The sequence below is a fragment of the Ochotona princeps genome, chromosome 1 (genome assembly GCF_030435755.1).
Source record: "Ochotona princeps isolate mOchPri1 chromosome 1, mOchPri1.hap1, whole genome shotgun sequence".
NCBI lineage: Eukaryota > Metazoa > Chordata > Mammalia > Lagomorpha > Ochotonidae > Ochotona > Ochotona princeps.
In genome coordinates, this window is record NC_080832.1 from 161231885 (window position 1) to 161250005 (window position 18121).

General features: G+C 50.7%; 1 protein-coding gene and 3 non-coding genes across 4 annotated transcripts in view; 1 reads left to right on the forward strand and 3 right to left on the reverse strand.

Annotated features, from left to right (window-relative positions):
- The window catches only part of LOC101522509 (histone H2B type 1-C/E/F/G/I), a 231840-nt gene that overhangs the window by 211725 nt on the left and 1994 nt on the right, over positions 1–18121 (reverse strand). The gene's annotated exons all lie outside the window — the stretch shown is intronic.
- On the forward strand, positions 5824–5895 carry TRNAM-CAU (transfer RNA methionine (anticodon CAU)). Its single transcript has one exon. It is a non-coding gene; the product is annotated as a tRNA-Met (tRNA).
- On the reverse strand, positions 11525–11596 carry TRNAQ-CUG (transfer RNA glutamine (anticodon CUG)). Its single transcript has one exon. It is a non-coding gene; the product is annotated as a tRNA-Gln (tRNA).
- On the reverse strand, positions 13471–13542 carry TRNAQ-UUG (transfer RNA glutamine (anticodon UUG)). Its single transcript has one exon. It is a non-coding gene; the product is annotated as a tRNA-Gln (tRNA).

Consider the following 18121-nt stretch of genomic DNA (forward strand, 5'->3'; position numbering starts at 1 on the left):
AGCGAAGACCTAGAAAGGGGCCGTGCAGGTGCACCGGTGTGCAGGTGCACAGGAGCACAGGTGCAGGCACCTGGGCCTGCCCTCACCCCTACCCCTCGCAGCCACCTGCTGCTCCCTCGCTCCAGGCGCCCTGAAAGCCTGCGCCCAGGTCCGGCGACCGCGGCCAGTCCTTGCTGCGTGCCTCCCAGCTCCGTGCGAAGGCAAAACCCAGTGCAACTGCGGCGGAGAAGTGCGGAGACGCCGGCTCCGCGCCGGGTCCTGAGAGGCTGGGAGCGAGGCTGGGAGGGCGGAATGAAGGAACTGCCATGAGGGCCGGGGAGCAGCCGTCTCCGCCGGTCCAGGTCTGGGCGGGATGGGGATGGGGAGAGGCGGGAAGAGGGCGGCGTGTAGTGTCCCAGCTTCCAGGGCTTTCTCTCCATCGCCCGGTTAAGAAGCAAGTTGATAAAAGCATTCGGCATTTTGTTTTTCTGGCACTGACTTGCACACGGGGGTGGGGGGACAGTTCTCCGGGCTCGATTCGCCTCCCGGAATCCAGGAGCGTCAGAGAGGAGCAGGGGTAACTTTGTTTGAAGAAGCGTCAAACTGACTTCAAAGTGGCCATATTGTTTATGCTCCCACTTGCAAGCAGCAAAAGCTTTTTTTTTTTTTTTCTGCATATTACCCCTGACCATTGTAGTTTCTCTCCTCTTTCTTTTCTTCATCCTCCTGTCACTTCTTCCTTCCCTGCCTCCCTTTCCCCTTCTGCTAACAGCCATTTTTCAAGTTTCTGAAATGGCATCTCCCTGTGGCCTTCATTGTGTTTCCTGAATAGTAAGTGCTGATAAGAATCGAGTGTTTTTTTCACGTCCTCATGACTTTTTGTATTTTTTTTTTTTTTTTGCAGAAATGTCTATTTTAGTCTGTTGATCATTTCTAGGTTGAGGTGGTGGCTGTTGTGTTAGCTGAGTTCCCTGTGTATTCTGGGGATGAATCCATTATCAGATATGTGATTAATAAATACCTTCTCCTATATTGCAGGCCGTCTTGTTCCTCTTGGTAGTACCCTGCTCTCTCCATACATTCTTCTCTCTCTGGATAGTGTCTTGATTCACAGAAGTTCCTGCACTGGGCCCATGCTGCATCCCATTCGGCTCTGTGATGCGCCAAAATGCGGCAGCCTAGGTCAGTCCAACCAACCTCACTATCCAGCCCACATGTATGCCGGTGGGTGCTACCACCTGTCCAGCCAGGTCTATAACCATCCCTGATTCTCCTCCTCCTCAAGGAAGAGTGTCCAGGCCCGGCGCAATAGCCTAGTGGCTGAATCCTTGCCTTGCATGGGCCACGATCTCATAAGTCCCAACTGTTCCACTTTCCATTCAGCTTCCTGGGGAAGCAATAGAGGACGGCCCAAAGCCTTGGAACCCTGCACCCACATGGGAGACCTGGAAGAGGCTCCAGCTTCTGGCTTTGGACTGGATCAGTTCCAGCTGTTGCTGCCACTTGGGGAGTGAACCAGTGGACGGAAGAACTTTCTCTCTGTGTCTCCTTCTCTCCGTAAATCTGACTTTCTAAAAAAAAAAATAACTCTTGGGAAAAAAAAATCCATTCTGGGTCCAGCGTGGTAGCCTAGCAGCTAAAGCCCTCACCTTGCACAGCATCCCATATGGGTGCCAGTTATAATCCCAGTGGCCTAGTTTCCCATCCAGCTCCCTGCTTGTGGCCTGGGAAACCAGTTGGGAATGAATGACCCAAAGCCTTGGGACCTTGCACCCACGTGGGAGACCAGAAGAGGTTCCAGCTCCTGCCTTTGGACTGGCTCAGCTCCGGCCTTTGCAGTCACTTGGGGAGTGAACCAGCAGACGGAAGATCTTCCTCTCTGTCTCTCCTCTCTGAACATCTGACATTCCAATAGAAATAGAAACAAATATTAAAAAAAGTTCAGTCTGACATGACTTGTACCCAGTCCTGATGCTTACCAGCTGATGCTACAGCAAGGCTGACAAGCCTGCGCTTACTCTGGCTCATGCACGCATGGGCATGATCACTCAGTGCAGCCTGGCTCTCCCCCAACCCAGTTCACATGCAGGCCAATGGATGTTGGAGCCCCACCCAGCCAGGTCTGCCCCAGTCCAGGCTCTCAAGCTCACCAGTGGGATTAATGGCCCAGCAGAGGAGCCCCTGAAATGCCCCTACTGTCCTTACCGGCCAGCCCAGGTCTTAGGAGTACTGGTGGGAGCTGTGGCCTAGACTGGCGTGGCTCACCTCAACTTGGTATTCACCAGTGGGTTCTGCAGCCTGGCTTAGATCAGTCTGCTTCCAGTCCCAGCTCATGCTGGCTTGTGCTACAGCGTAACTCAGCCTGGATTACCCCCAGTCCTGGCCCTAATGTGAACTGGCTGGTGTTGCAGCCCAGCCCACCTGTCCTGCACCCCATCCTGGCTGTCATACCTGCCAGTGGGTGCTAGGAACTGGCCCAGGATGGCTCACACACAGACTTGACCAACATGTATGCCAGCCTTGGTTATTATGCTCACGTGCAGGGACTGTGTGATAACAGAGGAGTTCCCCAACCTCCCAGTGACAGATCTTGTGTACACAGTGGGTTCTTGGCCCAGCCTGACTTGGTCCGCCTCCTGTCCTGGGAGGCATAGCAGTCTTGCCTAACTGACTCACACCCATTCTGGCTCTTGCTGTTGGGTGCTACAACCCAATCATGCCTGGTACACCCTCAGGCCCCGCTCTTGCATGGTTCAGCAGAAGTGCAGACCTAGCCCAGCCTGTCTTACACCTAGTCTGGCTCTTAGGAGTACCAGCAGATACTAGAGCCAGGCCAGTCTGGCACATCCCAGACCCAATCCACATCGGTGCAGGGGGATGCTGCAACGTGTCCAGCCCAGTCCACCATCCCATTCAGGCTCCCATGCTCACCAGTGGGAACCATAGCCCAGCAGGGGCATCCCCTTAGCTTCCTGACCAGGTTCACTCCCAGCAACAGATCTGGCACTTGCCGCTGGTTGCTCTGACCCAGTCCAGCAGAACCCATTATGCAGCTTGGTCTTTACCATTGGATGCTGCAGCCTGGCCTGGCCAGGCCTGGCCTATCCCTAGTCCCAACTCTCACTGTTGGGTGCTGCAGCCTAGCCATGCCCAGCCCCCTCCCATCCCTTGCCTTCATGCAAACCAGTAGATGTGACAGCCTAGCCCAGCATGGCCCACACCCCCTCCTGGCTCCCATGCATGCCAGAGTGCTATGGTTTGGTCTGACCCTGTCTGGCTTCCATACCACCCCCATCCCGAGGCAGCCCATATACCTGTTGACACCAACACCCATTCCTAACTCATGTGCTCACCAGCAGAAGCTGGCTAGAGGATGTCCCCATGTTCTCCCACCAGGTCTACTACAAGACCCAGATCTCATACATGGCAGTGGGTGCTAGGTACTCACCCAGCACAACTGCCCCCACTGTCTCAGCTTTTGTGTGTGCTGATGGATGTTGTGGTCCAGCCTGCCTCACATCAAATTCTTAGGTACACCCCTGGGTGCCACAGCCTGGACCAGCCTGGCCTATTCCCAACCCCAGTACCCATGAGTGTTGGTGAGCTCCATGATCATGCCTAGCTTGGCCTGTCACTCCTCCCAGCCTTGGAGCAAACCAGCAGGTATGGCAGTTTCACATGAGTGAGCCCATGACCACTCACATAATCTGTTGTCAGATCCAGTTCTCTTGCGAGCTGGTTAGTGTCACGGCCAGCATAACACGGTCTATACCCTATCCTGACACTCACTGACAGATACTGTGGTGGAGCCTTGCTGGGCTGGCCCCATGGCCATGGTTTTCATGTGTGCTGGTAGGCAATGGTTGATACCAACAAGCTCAGCTCAGATCTCCCACATGGGCAGGTATATTGACTCTGAATTCCTTCCTTTAAACCACCCGGTCTCAGCCTGCTCATTTACCTGCAAGTGCGGTAGCCTCATTGGTGGGAGTCTCCTAGAAATGACTCCACATCTGTTACGCTCTCCTTTAGCAGTCCTCCCTCCCTCATAACTCCAGACCCACTTCCCTGAGCAATCTGCAATCCCCAAGCCCATGAATGTGCAGGTCCCCAAGCCACGTTCCAGGTGGTATGCCACGCCATTCTGGGTCCCTGCCCGCCTGCCCGGGTCCCACACACACCGTTGGGCAGGTCTGCAGATCCTGTCTGTGGGTGTGCTGGTGTCTACTCTCCACCCCCTATATATCTTAAAAAAATAATAATAATAAGGAAAGAATGGAATAGGCAACCATGGTGGCACGCTGGTACAGTTAATGCAAATTTGGCATTAGCCAGGCCGGGATGCCCGCCAGCGCTTAGATGCCTTTCTCCCAGCAGCGGAACACTTGCCTAGGTACAATGTAACCTAGGCAGTGGCCTACAGCTGGGGTTGGGGGGGGGGGGCATTTCTTCTTCTTCTCCCGGGTCCTGGAGCCACCTTAAAAACACAGGTGAGAGGAGTCTGCAATCTCTAACCCATCTTGATTTGCAGCTAGTTGACAACGTAAGGAAGAAAATGCCAAATGCAGAAGTGATCAGACCAAAACATCACCAAGGGCCTCACAGAATGGCAGCCTCCCAACAAGCAGTGAGAAATTAAGATACTCTCCCCCCTCCCACCCCAGGTGTTAGGGCCAGTGACGTGGTACAATCAACTAAGCTTCTATTTGCAGCGCCGGGATCTTGTATGGGTGCTAGTTCATGTCCCAGCTCCTCCACTTCTGATCCAGCTCTCTGTTTGTGGTCTCACAGAGCAGAGAATGAAGGCTCAAGTCCTTAGGACCCTGTATCCATGTAGGAGACCCGGAAGAGTCTCCTGGCTCCTGGCTTCACATCAGTCCAGCTGCGACTGTTGCGGCCATTTGGGGAGTGAGCCAGTTAGAGGATCTATATGGGTTAGGCAGTTTGAGCCCTGGGTGCAGTGGCCACTTCTGGTGTTTCCTGGGAGGAGTCTGCAGCCAGTGAGGACAGAACAAGGTGGGCAAGCCGACTGACCCCACATGGGCTGAGCAGTGGGGACAGCGTCAGCAGAGGGTAGCGGAGGAGGCGGTTCCGGGCGTTGGCCTTCTGCGCTATCTGCGTCCCCGTGGAGGCTGTCCTTGCCCAGAGCTCCCTGGGTTGGGTAGCAGCCCCAGCGTGACCCTGGCAGTGACCTCAGCACTGCGTCTCCTTTTTCCATCTCATCCTGTGGCTTCCAGAGTCGCACTGGATGTGGCAGGAGCTAGGTGGGAGGGTACGAGTGTCCACAGCTGGTCTCAGAGGGAAACAGTGGCCTGATGGTCCAACTCACAAGGTATAATCAGATAAATAAATCCCGGATAGAAGGGGCCTTCTTCCATTTTCACTTTTTTTTTTTTAAAAGATATTTGTTTGAAAGGCCAATTGACAGAGAAAGGTACAGTGGGTGAGAGTTGAGAGAGCAAAGCCAAGCGAAGCTCCAACTCACTGTCCCACACCCCAAACGCTTGTAGGGCCAAGCACAGCCGGAGGCTGGGAACCCCACTCGGGTCCCCAGTGGGCGGCAGGCACCCCATCACAGCCATGAACGTGGGCTGACCCCAGGCCCTCCCCCCGTGATGCGGGGCCGGACCCTGGCGCCCGCGGGGCTCGGAGTCGCTCTGCAGGCGCAGAAGGCGGAAGCTGGAGCGGCCTGGGCAGCTTGGCACAGCTCCAGGAGGGCTGTGTCCGAGAGCGCCAATCGCTCCCAAGCCGGAAAAACGGAGGGAACACAAGGAACGAGAATAAACAGAGAACAGAAAGCCTCGTCTTTCTCATAATGAAGAAAAACAACCAGCGGTATCCACCAGCAGAGTGGCGCAGCGGAAGCGTGCTGGGCCCATAACCCAGAGGTCGATGGATCGAAACCATCCTCTGCTAGTTGTGCTTTTTTCTCCTCTCAAAGGAGATCTGTTTTTTTTTAAAAACAATCTTTACATAGTTAATTAGAGCACAAAAGGTTCAAGGGCTATAGAAAAGTGGGTAAGACTACTATTTCCACATTTTTTTTTTTTCTGTATCTGGGGTAAAGTGGGAGATAAAGTGCTAAATGTTTTTTGAAAGCCACTGGTCAAATTGCCAAACAAGGGCGTTGTTTTTCCTGAGTTTTTCAGAAAACCCTGACGGATTCGGCCCTCAGGTGGTACTTAGCGTCTTTTATCTCCCCTTACCCTCAAAAGAGAGGCCAAGTTTTCTTGGGAAAAGCAAGTGATAATTCCAATAATTTAGCCATATATCTATCTGTCAGTGAACAGAACACCCAAGGATATATCCATCTCGAAACGTTTGTGAAAAAGACAGAATTAAAAAGTTTATTTGATGCCGATTTTTCTTTGAAACGCATGCACAGTTCTCTCATGATATATGACTATTTGAGAACATTTTACTGTATACTTGGATTTCAGAAAAAAGTTTTTGTTGCTGTTAGTCTTTTTTTTTTTTTTTTCAGCAACATAAACTTTTGGTTCCGTTTTTCCACCAGCATTCAAAAATACAATCGTGGGGCTGGCAAGATGGCTCAGCCGGAATCCCATGAAGATGCTGTGTTCTTCCCATCCAGCGCCCTGCTTGTGGACTGGGAGGATGGTCCAAAGTCCTTGGGACCCTGTACCTGTGTGGGCAATCGGGAAGAAGTTCCTGGCCCCTGGGTTTTGGTGGGCTCAGCTCTGGTTGCTGCGGCTGCTTGGGGAGTGAACCAGCAGATGGAAGAACTCTCTCCCTCTGCTTCTCCCTGTGAATCTGACTATCCAAGAAAAATAAATAAATAAATAAAAATAAATATTAATAACAATTGTGCCCTAGGCAGAATACTATTTTATATTTTGTTACACTCAGAGAAAAAACTGCTGCTGACTTGATTGAGACCTGTGATGACAGCAGGTGGTGGGGTACAAGTCTTTTGTTTATTCCTATGAATGGTTTATGTTATTTTTAAATTTTTGGTTTTTTTTTTAATAATCTTTACATAGTTGATCAAGGCATTAAGGGTCAAGGGCTACAGAAAGGTGGGTAAGACCATTGTTGCCACATTATTATTCTTTTCTAGATCTGGAGTAAGCAGAGAATAAAGGGAGAAGCCACACCCAGCCTCCCACCCATCCTAGGTCCCTGACGTGGGGCATGCTCCAAGGGTCCTGCTCAAGTGGTTTTGATAGTCAACAGTTCTGAATTGCTGCCAATCTCACCATTTCAAACACGATGAAATCTCTCCAGAATCCACTGGCTGACACAGTCTACCGTAGAGTCTCCGTAAGCTCAGATTTTCACTGCAACACATGGCTGGTATAGATAACAATTTGTTCTGTCCTCCATCCTGTTGTGGTACCAGGTGTCATCTGCAGGTTCCAAAGGGCCTATCCTCCGCCTGTGCATGGTTTAGTAAATTAATTTCAAGTGAGTGATCTTCCACTGCCAATTCTTTCTAGTGATCTGCTATGATAGCTAGAAAAACAGGTGTGGTTCATTCTCTGTTTCATCCCCACTTACAGAAAGTAGATTCTCGCATGAGGGCAGAAGGCAGGTCTACGTGAAATTGCGGGAAACGTTGGAAGGCACTACAGTAAGACACTTTACACATCAACGGTCTGCGGACACATTTACAAGACAAATGGAAATTGTACTGATAGATGTCAAAAGAAATGGAAAAAAAATCACCAACCAAAATATTTGAAAATTTTGAATATATTTTTTAAAGATTTATTTTTCTTACAAAGTCAGATATACAGAGAGGAGGAGAGACAAGAGGAAGATCTTCCGTCCGATGATTCACTCCCCAAGTGAGTACAACGGCTGGTGCTGTGCCAATATGGAGCCAGGAACCAGGAACCTCCTCCAGGTCTCCCATGCAGGTGCAGGGTCCCAAGGCTTTGGGCCATCCTCGACTGCTTTCCCAGGCCACAAGCAGAGAGCTGAATGGGAAGTGGAGCTGCCGGGACTAGAACTGCCGCCCATAAGGGATCCTGGCGTGTTCAAGGCTAGGACTTCAGCCACTAGGCCACGCCACCCGGCCTAATTTTTAATATTTTATTTATTTGACAGGGAGAGAGAGATCTTTCATCTTCTGGTTTGTTTCCAAAATGCCCACAACAGCGGAAACTGGAGCCAGGACCCTGGAAGTCAATCTGGATCTCCCACAGGGATGATAGAGATGCAAGTACTTGAACTATCACCTGCTGCTTCCCAAGTATGTGGACAAGGAGCAGAATGGGAAGTGGAGCCAGAACTTGAACTTGACACTCCAGTATGGGTTGCCAGCAGTGTCATAACCAATTTTTAATGAGGGTCTATTGTAGGGCAAGAACATGTAAGTGTCCCTAAACAACGGAAATTTACAGAGCAAACTATTAGAAAGGAAAATATTAACAACAATGCTTATGAAAAGAGCTGGCTTTGTCTTCTCCTTTGCTGGTTAAGATGTTCTTTTTGTGGGGACATCTTGGGGTTAAAGGCCTTCCATTTATTTCGTCTGATCCCCAGATGTCTTCAACTAACTTCAAAACAGAAGATTGGTTGAATAGCCTGTGAGAAATGGGCTCAAAGGGGAAGGCCTATGCACTGACCAAAAAGATGCGGCTTGATTTCCAGGAAATACTGTGGAAACAAAATGCCAGTGAGTACTACAGCTGTCTCCTTTTAGTCAAAAAGAAAGGGGAATTTGGAAAACAGACATACACAGGCTTTCTTTTCGGGAAGCAGGGGCAGCGAAGATAAGCCAAGTACAAGAAAGCTAGTTCAGAAAGCATGTTCATGCTCTACATTTTCTTTCTTTTCTAATAAATGTATTTCACTTTTGATGATGTTTACATCTGAAGGATGTGTGCCCATGTGGACCAATGATTAGTGTGGGGAGGGTTGAGGTATAGGGGACAGTGGATGACACAACTGCTTCCAATTTTTTCTTCCTTCTGTGTCTGGGATGGGGGCAGTGGGGGAGAGAAGGGAGGATGGCTGTGCCCAGCAGCCAAACTGCATCAGTTCCCCAGGGTTGATGGACATTTGATGTCATCCTAGAATCCTGGATGTGAGGCATGTTCCGGGGTAGTGCTATGTTGTTGATTTTTTTTTTTAGATGTATTTATTTTTATTGGAAAGGCAGATATACAGAGAGGAGGAGAGACAGTGAGAAAGATCTCGCATCTGCTAATTAACTCCCCAAGTAACCGCAATGGCCAGAGCTGAGCCAATCCAAAGTCGGGTCTCCCACGTGGGTACAAGGCTCCCAAGGTTTTGGGCCCTCATTGACTGCTTTCCCAGGCCACAAGCAGGGAGCTGGATGGGAAGCGGGGTTGCTGGGATGAGAACAGGCACCCATATGGGATCCTGGCATGTTCAAGGCCAGGACTTTAGCCACTAGGCTACCACACCGGGCACTATGCCGTTGATTTGTTGCTCCCAGGTTGAGGAAATCTTTCCAAGGTCCATTGGCTGACATAGTCCACCTTAGAGTCTCCATTGAGATACTTTCTGCCAAAGCTTGGCCAGGAAAGATGTTCGATTTGTTTTGTCCTCCATTCTAGGCCATGGTGCTAGACATCCTCTCAGGCCTCAATGAGTTGTCATAACCCCCACGTGCATCTGGCCGTGCTGTCCACTGCACGGGCTTCAACAGCTCAGGAGGCCTCGTTCTGACACATGCATCCAAGGTAAGACCAGAAATCCTGTGATTTTCTCTGTGCTCGGAGTTTTGAGTTCAGGAGTCCAGTTGGCGGGGGGTCCGGCTCAGTCCGTCACCCACATCAGCCTACACACATTTGTGGCAGCAGTTGCCTAATCTGTTTTGTCTCCAACTCCATCTCACCTATCTCATAATACGCCAATGGATGCTGTGTCCCAGCACAACCCTGCCACCACACCTGATCCTCACACGCACACCAGCAGGAACTGCAACTCAGTCGGAGCGATCACCCAATAACCCCAACAGGCTGTCCCCAGCCCTGGTTCCTATATATGCTGGTATATGCAGCAGACTGGTCCAGTCTGTCCCACATCCCATTTGGCTCTCTGTACACGCTCATGGTGCAATAGCCTAGCTCAGCCTGATAGACCCCACTATCCAGGATGGCGCCTCTCCTGCCAGGCTCATCCCCAGCCTTGGTTCTCATGATTCTACATGCATGTGTAAGTGAACATGTACATGTTTATGTATGTGTGCCGGTACAGGGATGCGCAAGAACATACCTCTTCCAGGACCAGGAAGCAAACAGTCCAAAGGGATGGCTCCAGCAAGCCCCTGCACGTTGGTCTCTGATGGCGTTCCTCAGGGAAAGGAATCGGACTGCTCTGGGAAACAGCTGACTTTAGGGCTTGTACCACCTGTTGTGCCCGACAGCAAGCAAGAGACTGTGGTTCAAGGCTTGGGGAGCCAGCCTGTCCAGGGCCTCCCCTGGTTTAATCTGGGTTAATTTGAACATGTTGTGGAGAGCAAGTGGGATCACACTGCACACAAGTGTAGGCTGTTAGAAATCTTTATTAGCCAAAATTAATGATGGCTGCTCCTGCTGCACTCCAGGAACTGCCGTGCTGCGTGGTCCAGGCTATGGTTTTTAAGCTCTCATTAACACACTGTAGCCAGGGACTTTGAATCAACTCAGGTGGCAGATATTACAAATCAATCAACTTGCATCAGGCCAATCAGCTACAGAAGCAGATAGTTGCGTTTAGCGATGCTTGAAGCCTAGTACTGCCTGGGGTGCCATTAGCCACCTGCACCCCACCACAAACAGCAAGGTGACTAAGACAGCAGTGAGTTACGAGCCATGAGGAAGGTAGTTAGATCTCATGCATTCATATCAATGCAGAAGACAGGACATTGGTTCAAATGGAGAAAGGGCTTCCGGGAGGAGGGGTTGCCTCCCTGGCAGCAGCACCTGTGCTTGCTTTTGATCTAGAATGACCTGGACGTCTAACAAGCCCAGAACCTGGGCTGGCTCATCTTTACCTTCTGTCCCAAGTCGGCCTGCTCTGGGTGTCTCCAAATTCCTCCTCCTTTAGGATCTTGGAATTTCCACTTGCTTTTGGAAGGTACAGATGTGACCATGGCTAAAAAGAAAAGGGCTGTGGGGCCTTGTTCACATGGTGGAGGGTGAATTCACTGTGCTAGCCCTTTGTGCCCCTTTGGGTACCTCTGCAGCATTTACTGAAGAGTTCTCTTCAGGCAGTTAAAAGGAGGTCCTGAAATTGTGTGGGGGATGCATATGTATGAATTCCAGAAAGAAATCCTGGTCAAAGGCTACTTTCCAGAGCATTCTAGAATGGAGTCAAGAGGTGCATGTTTTACTGTGCCGTTTGGACTAAGGGAAGTGATGAAGGAAATGGTAACCTTTGGACCAAGCCTAGGCCAGCAAAACCACTAGCAGCTTTTCCTGGTCATTGCACCCTAGCGCCACCCGACCCTCTGGCAACCAGAGGTGAGCCGATCCAAAGCCAGGAACCTGGAACCTCTTCCGGGTCTCCCACATGGGTGCAGGGTCCCAAGGCTTTGGGCACGTGCAATTCCAAAATGTGACTACCAAGGTCCCACCGAGACTTGAACTCGGATCGCTGGATTCAGAGTCCAGAGTGCTGACCATTACACCATGGAACCAACCCACGAATAACAACCTTGCCTTGTTGGATAATCAAGCTCTGCTTTCTAAAGGCACTCTTCCCCCAGCCCTGCTCCTCCCGTCCCCTGCTTTTATTCTCGAAATCAGTCAAAACCTGCGCGTCTGCATACACATCCTTTAACCTGCAGCTTTAATTTAGGAGAACACTGGCCTCCTAACTGTAGGACGTTCCCAACATCCTACCCCGTCCTGCAATCTCTCCTCCTAGAGGTTCAGGTACTTGGCGCGTTGCGGCCACCACGTCTTCCCAGGAAGGCAAGGGGAGGCGTTGAAGAAACCCGAGCCCTCACTGCGCGCCAGGCTTTGCCACCCGCGTTTTCCATGCCGGTATCCTACGAGGCTCGCCGCCACCGGTGCACCGGCCGGTGGGTGTCCTCTGAAGGCCAGGGTCGCGAGCCGCGCCCGAGTTCTCTCCCTTTGCTCCGCGCCGGGACCGCGCCGCCCTAGCTCGAGCCCAGGCGTCTGTGGGGCAGCAGGTAGGGAGACAGATCTCAGCCGCTCCAGTGAGAGCACTTCCTGCGCAGTGTCAGTTTAAGTTCCTGGTTTGTGGATGGGACGGCATTTCAGGTTTGATTCGCAAGCAACGAGCGCCCTCTGGCGAACTTTGATAAAGCCCTGTCCACTGTGCGTCACAACAGCGAAAAAGTAACAAGATTCCAATTCAGTAACTCTGCCTGCAAATTGACAACAGCCATGGTAGAACTCACGGACCAGGGTGGCCCAGATGTAACGTTCGGAGATGACCCGGAGTTTCCTGAATGCTTAGCTTTCTGCAGAGCGACACAAAGCATCTTCCACTTTCTGTGAATGTGAGTACTGCCAGCCAGGGTAGGTGGGCACTTTGGGTTTGTGACGGAAAACCAGCGGACAGAAATCTGGAGAGAAGCAGAGCAGAAAGGTCAGGAGCGGGCAGGCTATTCCCAGCAGTCCTTGAGTGCCTGGGCCATCGCAGCTGGAGTTCATGGACACAGCAAGTGTTGGTGGTCCCCTCCCCTGAGCCAGGCATGGAGGGACAGGACCATAAGCAGTGGACGTGCCCCTGGAGTTCACTGTACCAGCGAAGCAAATGATCACATGTAACAAGCAATATCAGCATATTGACAAGCCATGAGACTATGTGCAGGGGGCGGCATCAGACAGGGCGTCAGGGGCGCTGAGCACGCACCTTGCACCCAAAAAAGGCGAGTCCAGGTTAAGCCTCAAGATGAAGGTGTGGAAGAAAAGCGCAGAAACGTTTTTCAGGTAGAAGTAGAAAGAAATGGAAGAGTGGAAATCATGTCACGTGATTGGCGCCCAGGGCCCGAGAGGGGTGAGGGTTAGAATAGTGAGGTCATAAGGTCACAAGCTGCTCTCAGCGAAGCTTGGAGAAGTCTGAGGGTCTCCCCAGCTTCCCCACTTTCATGCAGCGGCCAGGGCTGCCACCTGCGTGCACGCCAAGCGCGGGCGCTTTACAGGATACGCCGCTTGGAGAGGATCCACTGCTGCCCCGGGCCTGCTCCCCTCTCTCCCGTGGTTGCCTGCCCCTTGCTCGCCGCCAGCCTTCGTAGGGCCGCGCCAGCTCCGCGCCGGCCCCAGGTCAGGGTCCTCCGGTTAGCCCGTGGAAAACGTGGCCGTACTGTGAAAATCAGAAATTTCCTTCTCACGCGCGATCGTGTTTTCCTGTTTCTCCCTTGTAGGATCCAATCCCGACTCGCAAGTGAGCAGGTTGCGAGACGCAGGACGCAGCAATGTGCTTCCTTCCCGGGAGGGAATGCGGGATGGTTGGGGCAGAAAAGCAGATCTCGCCGCTGGAAGGGGGGCGGGGTCTTCGGAAAACACCTGCTGGGAAGAGAAAACAGAAAGAAAACAAGCAAGGTCCCACCGAGATTTGAACTCGGATCGCTGGATTCAAAGTCCAGAGTGCTAACCATTACACCATGGGGCCCACAGGAACAACCCTCTTAGAAACTTCTCTTGTGAGAAATTCCATCTCCGCAGCGTCAACCTGCCTTTCAGATTGTATTTCCCACTGGGGGATTTTTCTTACTTGAAACGGTGGCGCTCCTCGAGGGCACCTAGAGACGTTTGGGTGCTGAGTTTGGCTGGGTCACGCTTAATAGCTCTTTGCATTTGACCTGGCCTGCGTTGACCTGGGACGCGGGAAATCTGCGGGTGCTGAAGAGGCACACTTAGGAATGCAGGATTTTGCAGAGCCCTGGATTTTCTGGGGAGGGTAAATGTTGCAAACAGGGAGCTCCTGTGGGACTTACTCTGCAATGGGAAAACGCAGCTTTGGGTGCAATGGTCTCGAGAGACAATCCCGAGCTTGCACTTGGCCAGGTTGAGCCCTCTGGGGTCCCTCACCGTAAGGGACAGACCACAATCATCCCACACCAGTTCCCACCCGAGACCACAGGTACCCCAACACAGAAGCCACGCATACAACATGCTCGTTTCACGCCGCCACGATTTTTTTTTTTCACGCAGGCTCCGTATGTGGTAATGATGTCAAAACAAACTGCAAAAGAGAGGAATTTTACCCACGTGTACAGAGTTGCCCAAAAGGACATCATAAATACTGCTTTAGTGAACACCATAGGGCTAAGTGTTTCTCTTTAGGACTCTGAGAGTTAATCGTACATTTACAAAAACAATTGTTGTTTACCAAATTGTTCACCCTGGGGTCTGCAAGAATAGAAGGGGGATGAGGCATCAAAACATTAGTTAATAGATGCTTAGGATTGGACCCCCCCTCCCCTGGACACTATCTGCAAGCTGTTGTTGGAGTCAGTATGTAAAAGGATGTTTGCTGTGCGGCTTGCTCAGTTTGCCTTCCTGGCGCTGGTCTTGCTTGGCGCTACAAGTCCAGCTGAGAGCGCAGTGGTTGGTGAGAACTGACCCCTTCAGGAACAACTTGGTAGGAATCTCATTTGCTTTCCCACATCTCGACCCAGCAGAGGCAGCACCGTCCCATCTTTTCTTCTTTGGTGGTGAAGTTTTTCCTGGTAGCTATTCCTGAAGCTTCGCAGGCTCTGGGGTGGGGAAGGGGGGTAGGAGGGGTGGGGGTGTCTGCCAAATGAAACCCTAAGATTCTTAGCCCATTCTCTCCTGATACTTAGCCTGAGGCCTGACTCGGTGATTCTGCACTCCCAGTGCCTTCTGCCTGGAGTGGCCAGATGCCACTGACCCCTGGAAAGCGACAAGCCCTCCCCACCTGTGGGAACTACCCAGGTTGCCTTCTAGCTAGGCAAGTGAGACACTGCTGGGAGGAAAGCAGCTGACAGCTAGCAGGCACTCTGGGCCTGGTTCATGCTAACTCTGTGTTAACTACTCCAGTGTGCCACCACTGTTTGCCTATTCTTCGTTGTTCAAACTGTAAGGTGGGGGGAGGAGAGGGAGGGCAAGTGGACTGCTAGCACCCACCTGCAGGCCTCCTTGGCCCTGGGGTGGGCAGCTACTGGGGGCTGTTGACATGGGCAGAGTTGCAGCTGTGGACCTCCTCCGTGTGCACCAGAGAGCTGGAGTTGGGGAGCTGGGGGCAGAATGGAGGCTGGGACCTGGAGACACAGAGGGGGTGCTCATTCTCTTCCTGTAGACATGGAGTGGAACAGAAACATCTCCCTCTCCCAGCTTTCCCCTCCAAACCCACTCCACCCCTGAACTTGCCCCATGTGCCTCCTCACCTTTTAAACAAAGTCACAAGCCCTTCTCACCCCTTTTCTTCCTGTACCTCTTTCCAAACTCCACATTGAGCTAATAGCCTGTTAGGGCAATCCCTAACTTCTCATCTGGTCTGGCTCACCATCCATCTCCAGGCACAAAAACAGGGACATGAGCAGGTTGTTTGCACCATGTATCTTCAGTGCTAGCATAGGACTCGTAGCTGCGTACTCAATAAAAACTTGCTGATTAATTCGGCAGTTTCCTTCAAGGTGGATGATTGGTTCACTCAGAGGTTAAAGCTGATGGTGACTCTTCAACGTTCTCCAGTGCTCGACCTAACATTGCCATCCTTTCTGCGACTTTCTAACAGAGAGCACTTAATGTGTATTTCCCAATTTCTATATATCTCAGCAAAACTGGACAGCCTTTTCTCTCTTGTTTTCTGGATGACAACGAGTTTCAAAGGCTTGCCTGCAAGGTGGCCCAGCTGGCTGAGTTTCTTAGTGGTGGTGGGTCCACTTGCGTGCCTGTGTCCAGCTTCTGGTTTCTTGTTTTATTTTCCCCATCCATTGCTTCCCAGAGTTATCCTAGAGATGCTTGCCCTCCTCTGCTACCTGGTTCTCTCGTGGAGCCCAGACCACCTCTGTTTGTCTTCACCAGGGAGGCAATATCCGAAAGGTTTAGCTCTGACCCTCACCGCACGGTGGGACAGGAAGATCAGCAGGCCTCTGAATGGGAGGGCAGTCTCACCTGCTGGTTGACAGCTGGTCCTGTCTCTTTTCCTTTCTCCCTGCCCCTCGGTTCTTAAGCATGGCGAAATTGCCAAAAGTGCTGAACCACTCACTGGTCTTCCTGCTCATACAGAAGTTGGGATTCTGAGTCAATACCTCTGGCATTCTGAATGATGCAGTATTGGAGTGTGTCTCTTATCAGGTAACGAGTATCTTTAAGACTCTTCTACTAGTTAGCAAAGGAACTAAGGTTACTTTGTTTTTCTCCCCCATGTTCAGACGAACAAAGAACATTCTATAACATTAACTTATAAATAACTCAAGGCAACTTGATTTAAATAACTGCAGGATGTCACATTGACATGGAGATTGTTCAGTCTTCTTCGATAGATCTTTATAACTCTGTCCACTGTTTCATCCCGAAGTCCTGTCGCTGTTCTGGGCAGCCCATCCATAACATAGGGGAAGTCCTTGGAGGAGCCTGCACCCCCTTCCCCGTCTGTTGTGCTGGTCTGCATGCCCCACCCCACCAAGCGACAGTGCCCATGCTGCTTCTGAGCCCTCCCATACACACTAGTCCTGAGGCGCTGGAGGCTGGCATGTGCGTCTTAGAGACAGTTGGGAGCAAAGCTTCTACATTCCATCTGTTGACACACTGATGATTCAAAACTCAAAAATGATGACAAAGCTTTAAGGAAAAGATCCTCCCTGCATCCCTTCCCTGGATCACCTGTTTCCTGTTCCCGAGGCATCTACTGTTAGCAGCTTGCCTTGGGCCCTCCCTGGGACACCTGACACTGTACCAAGCAATCATAAGCACCTCCAGCAAGATCATGAAAAGTGGAAATTATATGTCATTTCCATCTTCCACAAAGTTTCTAAAGTATCCTTGTCCACACAGTTCTACCACATCTTACCAAACACCTTGCATTTTGCACTTCACAGTACATTTTAGAGAACATCACCTAGTTATTTCTAGAAACACTTTGTAGTGTATGATAGTTACAAATGCAGATGCTGCTGACTGGTACAATGTGTAAAGCCGCTGCCCCGAGCATCAGCCACTACTGCGGGTGTAGGCTCCACTCCTGGCCGCTCTGCCTCGGATCCTGTGGATTTTCGTGGGAGAGAAGTGGGAGAGACCAGGTACTACCTGCATGATCTGGATTGCCTTTGAAATAAATACATGGAATCCTAAGAAAAGAAATAAAAAGGTATGTGGATTCTGGTCTGGTTCTGAATTGTTTACTTAACCACTGTGAGCCTTCGTTTTATGATCCGTAAAAGAGGTTTGACAGCGGTAACTATCTCATCCGCTTACTATGAAGATAAAATGATTTAATGTGTATAAAGAATTTTAAGGAACATTACCTAGCATCTAATAAGCAACACATTATAGTGAAACAATTTATCTGCTGCCATCACCATAGAGAATGCTGAATTGTGACTTACTGCTGTCCACACACTTACTGCGATTGGCTGTACTCTTTTATTCTAGAACTACGCTTCCCACACCCTGTACATGCCACTTAATCTATTTTTTAAAAAATTAATTTTTTTAATATTTTCAGAAAGTAGTTGGACCCAGTGCCATGACCTAGTGGCTCAAGTCCTTGCCTTGAACATGCCAGGATCCCATATGGGCGCCAGTTCTAATCCCGGCAGTCCCGCTCCCATCCAGCTCCCTGCTTGTGGCTGGGATGGCCTAAAGCTTTGGGACCCTGCACCTGCATGGAAGATGTGGGAGAAGCTCCTGGCTTCTGGCTTCGGATCAGTGCAGCATCAGCTGTTGTGCTCACTTGGGGAGTGAAACATTGAACAGAAGATATTCCTCTCTGTCTCTCCTCCTCTCTCTATATATTTAACTTTACAATAAAAAAATCTTTATTTTTAAAGATTTATTTATTTTTATTACAAAGTCAGATATACAGAGAGGAGGAGAGACAGAGAAGAAGATCTTCCCGATGTGAGCTGCTAGGCCACGCCGCCGGGCCCCCCCCAAAAAAAATCTTAAGAAAAAAGAAAGTAGTTTTTTTTTTTTTTTTTTTTCAAATTCTTCTTTGCCGGTATCACACGTTATTTCATGAAAACCCTTCTACTTTGTCAGACCACCAGCCAGGATGGAAAATT